Source organism: Limanda limanda, chromosome 14, assembly GCF_963576545.1.
Source record: "Limanda limanda chromosome 14, fLimLim1.1, whole genome shotgun sequence".
Lineage (NCBI taxonomy): Eukaryota > Metazoa > Chordata > Actinopteri > Pleuronectiformes > Pleuronectidae > Limanda > Limanda limanda.
The window spans coordinates 16155830-16169257 of NC_083649.1; the positions used below are offsets into that span (position 1 = coordinate 16155830).

At 42.7% G+C, this 13428-nt stretch overlaps 1 protein-coding gene across 1 annotated transcript in view; it reads left to right on the top strand.

Moving 5' to 3' along the window:
* Window positions 1-13428, top strand: part of ltbp3 (latent transforming growth factor beta binding protein 3) — a 34979-nt gene that overhangs the window by 583 nt on the left and 20968 nt on the right. The window lies entirely within an intron of this gene.

The following is a 13428-nucleotide window of genomic DNA, read 5'->3' on the forward strand; positions in this document are numbered from 1 at the left end:
GGGGTTCTTAAGTATAGGCCGCTGAGATTAACTAATAGAGCCTGACCCCGGGGTCACTGCCTCTGCACAGGGGTGTGTAGGGAGGGAGCTGGTGCCTCACACAGGGACTTTCTGTGGAGTTATCAAAAAGTTAGACGTCAAGATAAGCAGGAAATCCTCACACAACTAACCACTGTGCTGTGAATCTATCTGTTTATCACAGTGCACTGGATATACATTCATATTTATCTGCTTTCCAGACATTAATCTGTGAGATGAACTACTTTTAATAGTTATTTAGACGGAAACTGAGGGAAATATTTGCTCACTTATAATGTTCTTACCAGATGGGGTTGGGGGGAAGGATTTTACTCCAGTGCCTTTTGCTTGTTTACAAGTAAAAGTCCTCCATCTATATTCCTACTTCAGCAGCAGTAAAGGGCTGGGTGATATAACAAGATAACATTTTTCATGTAAGTCGATATAGATAATTATCACCATAAGTGTCACATTAGTAGTTATCTGAAGTTTAAAGAGGTTTGCTCCTCGGTGAAGGTTGTGGTTCCAAACGCTTCTTTATGAGTCTGAATTGATAAAGTATTACAAATCTGTGGTTGATCAACTCTGTGCTTGCACGATGTATCAGCATTATATGGACATACATATTGGCTTTTCGTTGAATTGCTATTGATGAAAATGATATTACAACAATGATTGATATTGTTTTTTGGGCCAGCCCCTGTAGCAGTAGCCTTTTTAACTTTTGTAGTCTTTTAGAGTCTGGTTAATTTCAAACGTAGATTTGCAACAGTGCAACACATTTCACATTCACATTGTTATGTTATCACCTTCAAAACAGCAAAGTAACTAGTACTACGAATGTAGTACACGTTAAATCTCTGTAGTAATAGAGTAAGTAAAAACATTGTCAAAAAGAGTAGACTCTGTTAGATATTAACCAGAAAAACAATCCATCACTTTATCCTCCTTAAAATGTGTGTCATCTGTATATCTTCCATTTAAGTAACACAAGCTGGTTTCCACCATGAATTCATGATTTAAGTCAAGTGGGTATAAACTGGGCTTTGTAAATAAATAGGAGGTTAAGATGAGGTGAGGAGGGTTTACCTCTCACTGCATTGCTGGAAAACTCTCCCTTATTACACTTTAATTAGTGAAGCATGGCTCATTACGTCGCATATAAATGTACTCTAAAGATCTAAACTTTCCCCCCTCGACTCCAGCGTCTGCTTGGCATGAGTGGAGCCTTTACGTGCCGCATCAGATCAGCTGTGGTGAGACATGGAGCCTGGCAGTCTATACGTCAGCCTCTGGCCCGGAACCAACTCCCACCGCTCCGCTATTCCTCCCACCCGCTCAGAGTAGAGAATGAGACAGTCACCAGGAGCAAAGAGGTTCAGCACGAGATGAAGTGAGCTCACCGACGGCTCTGGGGAGGACAGGGCTGCTGTGCCATAAAGGAGAGTCCGAGTCATGGCTATCTTTGTGCCAGCAGAGGTGAAAGTAGTTTGTCAGCAGGGTCAGGCAAAAAAACTACTGAACAAAACTTGGTAGAACCGACTGAATTTTGCTGTGGATTTGAGAATTCTTTATTAATTTCTTTCAGTGCTTTTTTGGACATTTCCTTTGATTTCCCAGGGAATAATGCAATGCTCTTAAAGAAAGAGGGAAAAAAATCAGGCATATTTAGGAGACCGAGATTTGAGTGTGTGAGATTTGTTGCAGACCAAAATAAAAAAACAGATCGAGCGGATTTAAATGGCTTAGGCCTTTTTTGAGCTGCTGTATTGTGACAAATGTTGGCGTGGATCCGTACATAGTGGAAGAACCAGGAATCTTTTAGGGCCCCTTGGCGGAGGTGTATGTGCTCTACTGACTGTTATCCTAGTTTACTCTGTTTCACCAAGGGTTGATAAAAACCCTGTATTCATTGTGAAACCAATACATTAAGTAGCACTATTATCTACAATAATAAATCACAGATGATAACAGCCCTTCAGAGCTTTAGGTATGTGATGCAACACAGTCAAATATCCCTGGACATTAGTGCCAGAACCACTATCTTCTGTCTTACAAGAAATGGAGCACATTCAACTGAACTGTTCCTCAAATTCACGTCACCCTAACTTTTTCTTAAAAGATAAGAAATGTCTGCGCACCAGTTGAGCCTCACACAAACTTTTTAATGACCTTACCTTTAGGAACTCCTTGCAAAAATGTCTTGTCTTTTGGTTTTCATCACTTCTGTCCAGCACCTCAAGTTTGAATATGCTTATACTTTCAGTTCTCACTTTTTTCAACACTACAATCTTAATTGTAATGTGTGTAATCCTCTGGATGATTACAAACATGCTTCTATGTTTGAATTTTAAAAGAAAAGGTTAGATGTAGTACTACTGGATGAAAATGACTCCCAAGCAGTATTCAACATGGCTGTAGAAATCCAGGACGTCAGTTAAAGCAAATAATACAATAATAATGAAACTTTATTTCTATTGCACGTATATATATATAAACAAGTTTGAAAATAGCTATTCAAAATACATGGGAATGAAACAACACAGAACAAAGCAAGACAAAACAAAAACAAGAAAGATAACATAAAAGAAAACATTGCAACAAACGTCCGTTAAAACTAGATACAAATTATACATTAAAAGGCTTTCCTATAAAAGATATGCAGTTAAATCATATGCATGTTACTGACTCTAAGGGGCATGGTTGTGGTGCTTCTTACTGGTATCACAGTGACAGTGTTGCAGTACAGAGGAGCTGTACCTGGGGATACAGATGTAGCCTCTCCAGCTGTTTTTCTTTGGTATGCCCATGTGGAGGTAAACAGGCTGGATTTAATCGAGGTCAAGTGAATCCCACTTGTAGCGCCATTACATCACTCTTCCTCCTCAACGTGTGGAAACTCCGAGAGTTGCTTTGGGCACCAGGCCTTCCTCTTCTCACTCAGTTTCCTCGTGCTGCTTTGCATTTTGGGACTTCTGTGGCAAATAATCCGAGAAAGACATTTAAAATTCCAGGAATACCTCAGGGTGCTGCCCATTCGGACTGGAGAGTGAAACTGTTCTGCAGTCACCTGTCTCCTGGATCTCACAGTCAAAGCGTCCGAAAACAGATCCCTCCTGAGTTGTACAAGGTTTTTTGAGCAGTGGATCGTGGGTTGGACTTCTGCTCAGAGAGATGATGTTCAGTGTCAGGGCTGGAATGTGGTGCGGACAAGTGGAAATGTCTCTCTCCTGTGTTAAAACGGCCATGGCTAGAGCAGCAACAATATGAAGACTTTTCCATATTTGAGCGATTCTGACGCCAAGACAGAAAGGCCGAGCAAAACTCAGCCGAACCCAAACCTTTCCTCAAAAGAAAAGTAGTTCCTGAGAATTTGTGAAAATGCAGGAATACTTTTCAGTGCCTTTGTGTGTTTCGCACATTTTCACAGTCTGTAAAGTAGTTCTCTTAGATTTTGGCTGGCGTTTTGTGGACGAGCCAAGAAACAGTCAGGTTCTAGTCGTGATGGATCTGGGATTTCTTCCAGCAGATAAATATTGTTTTTATGTCCATAACTATGAAAACAATACAGAAACTAACTAACACAGGGACAATTAGAGTTGCAGTAATACTATTTTAAATCCTATAGGAATGTTTACCAGATTATGAATTGATTATCAGAATAAAATCCTTCAAGTGATAGATACCCCAGAGTATAACAGCTGGACAACGAACTGGAGAATATGTCAGTGTTGGCCGGGCTTCATGATTCCAAGGAGATGTTTTGACACTGTTTATTTTTTCTGACCAGCTGTCTAAAGCCCAAAGCATTTCATTTATAGAGATATGAAAAGGAGAAAAGGAGGCAGATCACAGATAACACCTGCAAATCTTTGTTGTAGCCATGATAATGTAACAGTGCATGACTCAGGTGCAAGGTGAACTATCTTGTCAATCATTAGATGGATTGCCATGAAATCTGGGGCGGACATTCATGGTGCCCGGATGATGAATTCGTACGAAGATGCTGATCAGCGGTCTGCGGTTCTGAGTGATGGATTCTGTTATGGATTGACATGAAATGTGGTGCATGCATTTATATCCTACTCAAAGTACTTTATTTGCTAAAAATGGCAACATGGAAGTGACGATAAATGTGTATTGTGGGCTGACTAAACAAAACAATTAGCTAAAAGACATTAAAATGCTCTATGCATGTCCCAATGAGCAAATGAATTTGGACATAAGCTGTGTCCAAATTCAGGGGCCACCTACTTCAGAGGATTCGGTCTATTGGGCCCAGGAAGGATGCAGTCTTCATGGGCTGGGTAGACTGCAAGGGCTGAACCGAAATGAAATAGATATTAGAAGGTTTGTTCTACAGAAGATTTTCGGGAAATTCGGTTGAATAAAAGCGTGATACTCAACACTGGGTTGCTTGCTGGCACCATTAGCTCTTTGAAAAACGGTTCCTCGCCAAAGTGCAATGAATCGTGGGATAGGTTGGGTGGCAAAGGATTACGGAGGAGCCTTCGAAATGGAACAATCTAGTCAAGCCTCTGTGATGCAATCAGTCTTCAAATGCAGTCCCTGAAGAATGTTGCCTTGAATTGAGACACAGCTATTGGTGCAGTTATAACCATTTCGATTGAAGCTTTAGACATTTGTCCTGTGAATTGCGGTCAGATACCGTAGTGTATTTGTTTGCTTACTGACATTATCTTTGTTTAAAAAGAGAAACTCATTCATGAACATAAATCATCTCAATTTCAACGAGGTCATAAATGCAAATTATGACCTGTCTGATCTGAGCGGTGTGTGATTACGCCGGCGCAGCGTGAGACAGAAGGCCAGACGACCACCCAGATGTTTGGAGCAGAACCGATCGTCTCAGTCTGCTGCGAACACAAGGACAAATCAGCTGAACGAGCACGCGGCTTTGTCCTGTTCAACCTGTGGGGGGGCCGAGCTTCGACTCAGCTGTAACATTGATCTCATTGTCACGCAGACAGCCGGCGATGATAGAATATCTGTCACGGTTAAGCTAAGCTAAGTAGCAGTTAGCAGACCTCATTGTACACAGAGTACATCATAGCAGTCTATCTGTGTAATCATTATTCTACACGTGTTCTCCGTGCTCCGGCACACACTACAATTCAAACCACATACTTATCAGATTAAGAAACCTTGACAGCTGAACACTCACTTGACACATTCGAATCCGCCGCAGTGACGGTAAAAAACGTGCCAGCTAAGCTCCGCTCACATGTCTCCAGGGAATCCCACATGTCCCTAATAGATCTCTATTTCTCAGTGCACTTCTTAAAAACTGATGAAAGCACGGAAACTTGAAATCCTCCCCAGGCACGTTGGCAGGCGGATTAAAGTTGAGACTTTACGGCCCCATGTGCCATTTTTCCCCCTAGATTCCACATTGTATCTGTGTAAGTCATCATAGGGCCGTGCATGGGTGGAGGCGGAGCGTTGTTACTCTTTATGTGCATCTTGTGCTGTTTATTGCATCTGGATTTATGGTTTAGGACAGCGATCATAAAGAATCTGGAGGGATGAGACGGGTTTGCATGTGATAACGGTGGGAAGTTGGATTTTCAGAATGCAAAATTGTTAACTCTTGAATTTGTGCATGTTGTGCTACGGCTCCATTGAACCTGAACTTGTTTACCAGCATTTCTTATGTAATTATCCCCACGTGTTTGTCTGTCGAAATACCCGAAATATAACAGTCGACATGTTTTTCTAAAAATCCACAGCACATGAAACCGTGCTGTAAATTGTAGGATAGGCAGAAGAAGAGAATGTGACAATGCCTCTTTCCGCTCCTTGGAGAATGTAGGTTTTTGGTTTTACGTGAATGCATCAGCAACTTGGCTCCCCGACAGTCGTATAACCCTCGCCTGTCCTCCGCAGCTCCTCCGCATCTCCTCTTCAACGGGCCTCCACCCGTCTGCTGCTTTGGATTATCTTCTTTTTCTGGAATAAATAAAAGCACTGGGCCTCATGTTGGACAGGAAATGGTCTTATCATATCGTAGCCTGAGCCACGTCTCACCTAAAATGGGCATCAAAAGAAGTGGATACGGCTATTTCAGGATTTCCCATGTGGTTCTGTATTTAGAGGAAAGTGACAGTAGTAGCCCTGTGGTTTGTTTTGGATTTCCCTTGGCATGGGTCAGAGGTCCATGGGAGCCATGAAAAGAGGACAAGTCGGTCAAACGCAGTTGACGGAGCTGGTTCGGCATTTTCTCTATTTAGAAGCCGAGTTTATTTTACCTTCCAGAGCCCTCTGCTCTTACCCACACACTCTTGTCTCGCCCATGCCAAAACTTTGGAGAAGGCGGTCTCACACAGGCCACCAAAAACCTGCATCACTCCGGATTTTTTGCCACAGGTTGGACGGAGCTCAGGGGCAAAGTCTATTTATGCATGCTGGGGAAATCACAAGTGGTTATTTGGGGATCTGCCATTTGTATGAACCTTTTACTCCTGTTTCCCAAGAAGGACACTATTAGTACTGTATGCAGTACCTTCACACACGCCTTTGGGATAAGTGTGTTTATGGCCACATTAATCACAAGGGTTTCAACTCTCCATTTGGTACAAGTTACGGCAACAACTAAAGAAAGGTGTTTTTTATGGGTTTTTATGGGATTCTACCCGTATTTATATTTATTAAGGTTGCATCAAAACATTCACTCAGAGCATACACAAGTCCCTCATGAAATCAAACTCCTCCGTGCGAATACTTTCTGCAAGAAAAACAATTTCCAGGTTGCAGAAGGCATCGGAGAAAACAAAGCTGCAATTAGTGGTTTTTCTTTTGAACGTCACAAGTGAACAGTGTGCGTATCTGCAGGCGTGTGTGTACCTAAGTGTGTTTGGTGCTCCAGAGTGGTGTACTGAATCCAGCTCAAACAAACAGCCTTCTTTGCCATCTTTAACACTCTCCTCCCATTTGCTTAGCGAGGGGGCGAAACGGAGCAGTTATTTAAAGCTGCTCAGAGGAATGCGAGCGCTAGGAACTGCACCCTACGCCGTGCAGGGACCCTGTAGCTGCAGTGATTAGCCAGGGTAAACAGAACAACACGGCCTCTGCCAGCGCTGCCTGCCGCCGTACGTGGCCCGAGCGTCGGTACCTGCCACGCTCTCCGGCGCTGAGTGCTGACTCTCCCTCAGGGCAGGTATCTGACATAATCTCCGTGGAGCACTGTCAGCACTCTTCTACCTGCCTCCAGTTCCTTTAGCCGAGGCTTTTAGACAGTCATTATATGACATCATCCCTATTCATGCCAAGACCCTGTCTAATTCTCTGGCTCTCTTTCCATAAACATCACTGCCAGAGGGGAGTGACAGGGCAACGTTGGATCCGTGCCCACTCGAGGACTTTTCAAACCGCAACGCATATTTCAATGAGATGTAAAAAATCCCATTGTGCAAGGCAGAGTTTGAATTTAGATTTGGATAATTGCTAAATCCTCAATGCAAGATCCGTCCTGATCTTCCTGACAACGGCTGCCTCCGGTTCTCAGGGAGGAGTCTGCTCGTCGTCATGGTCCAGTTTATGTAAGGTTAACAAACTGTTGTTTAAGGCTGACTGTGAGGGGTAATGAAGGCCTTCGGTGACAGTGGTGGACCCGGGAAAAGGGCCCGCGCTATTGTTTGGATAGCTGAGGCCGAGGCTGCTCAGTTTCAGGGGTTTGACAGAGCAATGAGAGTTCTGCAGGGGGGGGGGGGGGGGGGGGGGGGGGGGGGGGGAGGAATGCGTACTTAGGTTTGTGTTTTCAAAAGGCAGTGATTATGTCATTTACTCCCAACGTCTGGCTCAGCTGCAGGAGTCTGACCCACTTCATACGTTGCTCTTTCTCACTTGGCGTGGTATGTGGTCCCACAGTGCCAGTTGATGGGAGGAGTTTTTTGGGGGATGTGGTTTCCTGCTTTGGACCTGATGGTAAAGGAAACCGCGTCATACGATGAGAGCCATTCCCCTATATTCTCTTTACAAACAGTAGGTCTTGCAGCATATGTTTCCAGTGTATGGGGCCAAGTGTTGTTTAGTCACAGTTCTCTCTGGTCAATGGAAGATGGCAGCCTAAACACCAGACCAATCAGCAAGCTCATGTTTTATCCCTGGGTTCTAGCCCCTCCCTTTCTTACAGACTGATTATAACTGAACGTTTATCTGAATTGGGGCAGGAAGGAAATTATGACCAAATGGTAATGGCTCAAAAGCAGGTTGGCTGCCGCTAGATCTGCTTTAACGGCTATTTTCATCAAGATCCATGAATTATTCCCTGTAAATTGGTGTAATCTTGCAATGTTACAGAAGAGAGAAAATAAAAATTCCAAAAAAGACAAAATTGCCAAACTTACCCAGATCGTCACCCAAAATGGTTTCACTCGTTTTTGCGTAAACCTGCTGATGAAAACATAACTTACCTGTCGGAGGTAACTAACTTGGAAGTATATTTTGTATAAAAGAAGAATGAACAACTGTCACATATTCACACTCTGATACGTCAGAGGTTTTGATGCTATGACTGACTGTAACTCTGCCACTGATAACCAACCTCGGAAGTGTAAAGGCTTCTTTATACTTTTCCGTTTTAGAAAAAACAAAAATAATTTACCTACGACGTCATTTCCGGATTTCACATTTCCGGACCTCAAACTGGGGCAACCGCTGCGCTAAGAAACGATTACATCAGCATTTTGACCTGCTGGGTGTCACTTTATTTTATATAGTTGCCATCGTAGCCTACACTGTGTGGGAGGGAGGTGGGGAGTAAGGAAATAAACAGCGTGGACTTCTTCTGATTACTTGTGAGGTAGGCTTCTCCAAGCTTGTCTTCCGTTTCGCCACCTACTGTTCTGGGGGTGAATTGTTTTCACGGACAACTATAAATGAAAAAGTGTCCGTCCGATCTGTCCATTCGTCCTTCCGTAACGGATTAGGGAGTAGCATAATGGAGCCTAAAGGCCACAAAGACATTATTCGACAGGAGCAAAACATTGTACAGGAATACTTATAGAAATGTAAAGTTCGGTTAAATGAAACCGTTGAAAACGACATTTAATGAAGTTACTGTGTGATACGATAGCCTTGAAGCCACTGATAGTTATAACACCTGACTCTGTAGCTCTATGCAGCTTTTATCCGTTTGTTGCTCATTGTTTTGATTTCCCTGCTTGGACGCTGACCATGTGGTTGAGCCTCTCATCTAGCCAACCCCCTCATAAAAGTAGAGAAGAGTGTCCAATTCCAGCCTCCGGAAACTCAAGTTTATTACTTATGCAGCTGTTTTAATCTGAAGTTGGTGTAGACCAAACCAGAGTTACAAGTCAAAGGCAGAGCTTTGATTTGTTCACTTAATTCTCGGCAGTTCGATGAGAAGCTTGACATCACACATACACGTGTCCAAGGAGCATGAAGCTGGAGGCAGGGGATGGTTAGCTTAGCTTAGCATAAAGATTGGAATCAGCTAGTCTGACTTTGCCAAAGGGTAAAAAACGGTTTAAGCTACCGTGTCTAAAGCTCAGTCATTAACACATGACATATGTTTGTTCAATAGAGTGCTTTACGCTAGGGACAGTTTTGGAGGACTATTTGTGTAGTCTCTGCTGGTTCGCCTGTAACCTCACAATGACAACAACATGTGTGATTTGATGACCGTGACTGATTATGAGCTGTTGATCCGACCAAAATATGCAAGTTACAAAGAATGTTTGACTTCTATGTAATCAGTTCCCTCCAGTGAAAGTCCAGTGAGACATATTTGAGTCATGAGGTCTTGTGTGTCACCAGTCTGAATCCGAACCCTCCATCACAGTTACTCTACTGCACCAGGTTTCTGTATCAGCCTGGAAATAATCACATATTGATTCAAAAGTGTATTGGCCTCGATTTGTCCTGAATCACAGTGAAAGTGACTCAAAGAGCATCACCACTGACTTGTGTTTGTGAATCTTGCAGACTGGTTAAATTAAACTGCTGTTTGTATTTCTGCCACAATATGAGTGTGTTCGCCCGGTGGGAGACGATGTCTGCACTCGGCTCCAGGCTCGGGGAGATGGGGAGCTTTTTCAACTGTGGGTTGTTGGGCTGTAATTTGTTGTTTTAGCGCTGGGAGGGTGCGGCCAGCGGTGGGGAGGACGCTGTGGAGGGGAGGGGCTGATGATGCGTCATCTCCAGACAGACAGGAGTGAGTGGGTGGGTGGTAACAGGGCACTCTGAGGGCAACCTTTCCTTTCTTTCTTTCCTGCTTTCTTTTTTTAGTCATATCAGTCATTCGTTTTCTCTTTCTTTATCCCTTTTCCGTTCATTCGTTGTTTGTTTCTTTCTTTGGTCCTATTGTTCATTCGTTTTTTCTAGTAGTTCTTTCTATCTTTCTTGTTTATTTCTTTCTTCCTTTCCTACATTTGTTGTTTCTTTGTTTCTGTAAAAAGACATTTTTCTCATCACCCTCCAAAAACAAGTCTAAAGACTAATTTACTAAGGTAAAAATATAATAATCAGTATTCTTAGCCACATACAATTTTAAACTATATCCTGTCGGTCACATGAGTCGAGCTTTTTAAACAGTTGGGGAATGTGCAGCTTGTTTTTCCTGAAAATAAAGAGTGTCTGGGAATCACAACAATCTCACTGCGACGTCATACTTTCTATTCTCTGACTCTTTCTTGCTTTTTATTCCCTGACTTTCCCAGAGAAATAATATAATATCTTCGCTCTATCAGCTCAATGCCGTGAGGAGATCTGTCTTCCTCCTCTTGTGGTGAATCATGACATTATTAAGTAGTAGCGCTTACTCATATGTCACATGAGGTATACTCTGAACGAGAGGAGCTTGAAGACAAAGTCCTTTTTTCCCCCTTTTCTTTCTGTCTCTTCATTCAGCTCCGTTCCCTCCTTCAGCTGGAGTGAGCGCTGCATGGGAAAATTATATGCTTCCCAACTGTCTTGGCACATACCTGCGAGCTGACGTCCTATATTAAATTAGGTTTTTTTTTAAGGCCTGACAGCGAAAGATAAAGTAAACTCTGAATGTTCTTGTAGCATAACTGAAGCCGTTTGGAGAAAATGTGGGGATATATTTAATGGCAAAACAATGTGTCCTCATTCAAATTGTTTTTCTACGCTAAACTTATTGAATTTGTGAAGATGAAATGCAACAAATGCAAGACGAGTGGTTGTTGAATGAGTTCCTGACTTCCTCTGTTTTCTTTGACAAGGCCGTGTGGAAAATGAGGCTCATGACACTGCTCCTCCCTCCACCATTCAGCCAGGCCTTCCTGTTCATGCCTCACAATCATTCAGACCGCCACATTAACTCTTAGGTGCATTTGATTTTTAATGACACACCACCACTCGTCTCTGGAATGTGTTAGATCCACCACGACAAAGGTGTGGTGCACGCAGCCGAGGACGGGCTGCCTCGGAGACGCTGAGCCCACTGGCGACGAGGATGAGAGTCAGTGAGTGATCTGGGATCATAAATTCTGCTGATGAACTCCGAGGTGATGATATAAAGGGAAAATCCACTGGAAAAGTCAAATCCTTGTTATGATCTCAGCTTTAAAGCTTTGTTCTCCTTTCAGTATATAATGTGGTGCAGTCACATAACCACAGCAGCTCTCCAGGAGACACCATAGCCTCCAGTTAATAACTCTGACACACACACACACACACACACACACACACAGACACTCACACACACATACAAACGCGCCCATTCTCACACAAGATCTGCAGAAAGCATTAGCCCATACATTGCCAGTATAGCTTGAGCTTGAGCGTATGAGGCACATCTGGAGCAGAGGCATCGTCGTGTGTTATTACAACATGCAAATGAATCAGTATTCCTGGAGCTCGAACAGAAAGGAGACAACTAATTTAGACAGACTCCGGTAAACAAGATATTGTGGGCGTGAAGTGCAGTGATACTACTTTTGAGTGAGTTTGATGCGTGTGTGGGGGCTGGGGTGAACCTGGTAACCTTTCTGCAGGTATATTACCATCAGTGCAGTTACAATGTTTTATCCTTTATTAAGTACATCTAAGGATTACGCAAAAACTGCTGAACTGGTTACCATGATACTTAGTGGAAGGATGCGATATGCGTCAGGGAAGAAGCCATTTAATAACGAATGTTACTCGTTACTCTCTCTCAGACTGGTACATGCTTGTTTTGACAGCGCAAATCGTGATTTTTCCTGGAAAGCTTGTCGCAGCGATTCAATTCTATTTTCATTTTCTACTGGATCAAAATAAGATGTTCCGCTGGATGTTCAAAACATATTCATGGTTATTTTGCTATATTTTATACTACGAGCAATTTGCAGTCGCAGTTCGTAAAGCATTCAGGTATTTCCTGTAATGTTTTTTGTTTTTACGGGGGTATACACACCTGAATACACAATAGTTGAAGGGATAGATGACCACTACCCCTTAATCACATAGAGAAATTGGACAACACTACCCCTTCACGGCCACGTGCAAAGCAATGGGGTTGGGCCAGGTGGTAGGGCTGATTGGGGACAGGCTACTCTCTCAATTTGTTGGTTGGTTGGTTAAGTTTTAAGCAAGATTATGCAAAAACTTCTTAATGGATTCCCACAAAACTTGGTGGAATTATGCATTCATAAATTTAGGGGAAAATGAAAACATTTTCATAGTTTTCCCAGGGAATAATTAGAGTATTTTGATGGAACTAAAATGAGTATGTGAAAGTTAGTTGTATTCAAGGACTGTTGGGCCTTGGTGGAGTTGCACTGTACCAAAAGCCGTTCTAGTTATTATAGCATTTTTCTTTATAAGAAGATCCATCCATCCATCCATCCAAACCACTGTGGCTCTAATTCCATTTTTATAAAATCGATGGTTGTATAAATCATGTTACATAACTGAAATCTGACAACTGCACAAAAGTAAACGTTCCAACATAAAATTAGCACAAAACTTTCCCTCATATCAGGCCGGCCTCTACAAGGTGCAATACGAATAAAGTTTGATTTGCTGTTGTTTTGACTGGTGCCCTTTTAATGTGAATATGAAAGTCAGTGTGTCCCAGTAATGACCTCATGTCACCTCCCATAAAGTAATATACATTTTAAATGGGGGGTAAAAGAGGGTAGTATTTCTACTCCTCTTTTCCCCCTCTCATCTTTTCTTTTATTCTCCAGCCTTTGAATATATGATTTAGTTTCAGCAGAAATCACTGCTTTCTGGGCTGGGTTTGAATAATTCATGTAAATCATTTTGGTCTAGACAACACCTGGGCAGCTCATGAGCCAAACATCTTTATGGACCTTCCTTGACACAGGAATAACCCTGTCACGACTGTAGAAGGAGATCTGTTGAAAGCTTGTGTATTGTACTTGGCACTGTCTGTTGCATGGCATCACATGGGGCTCATTT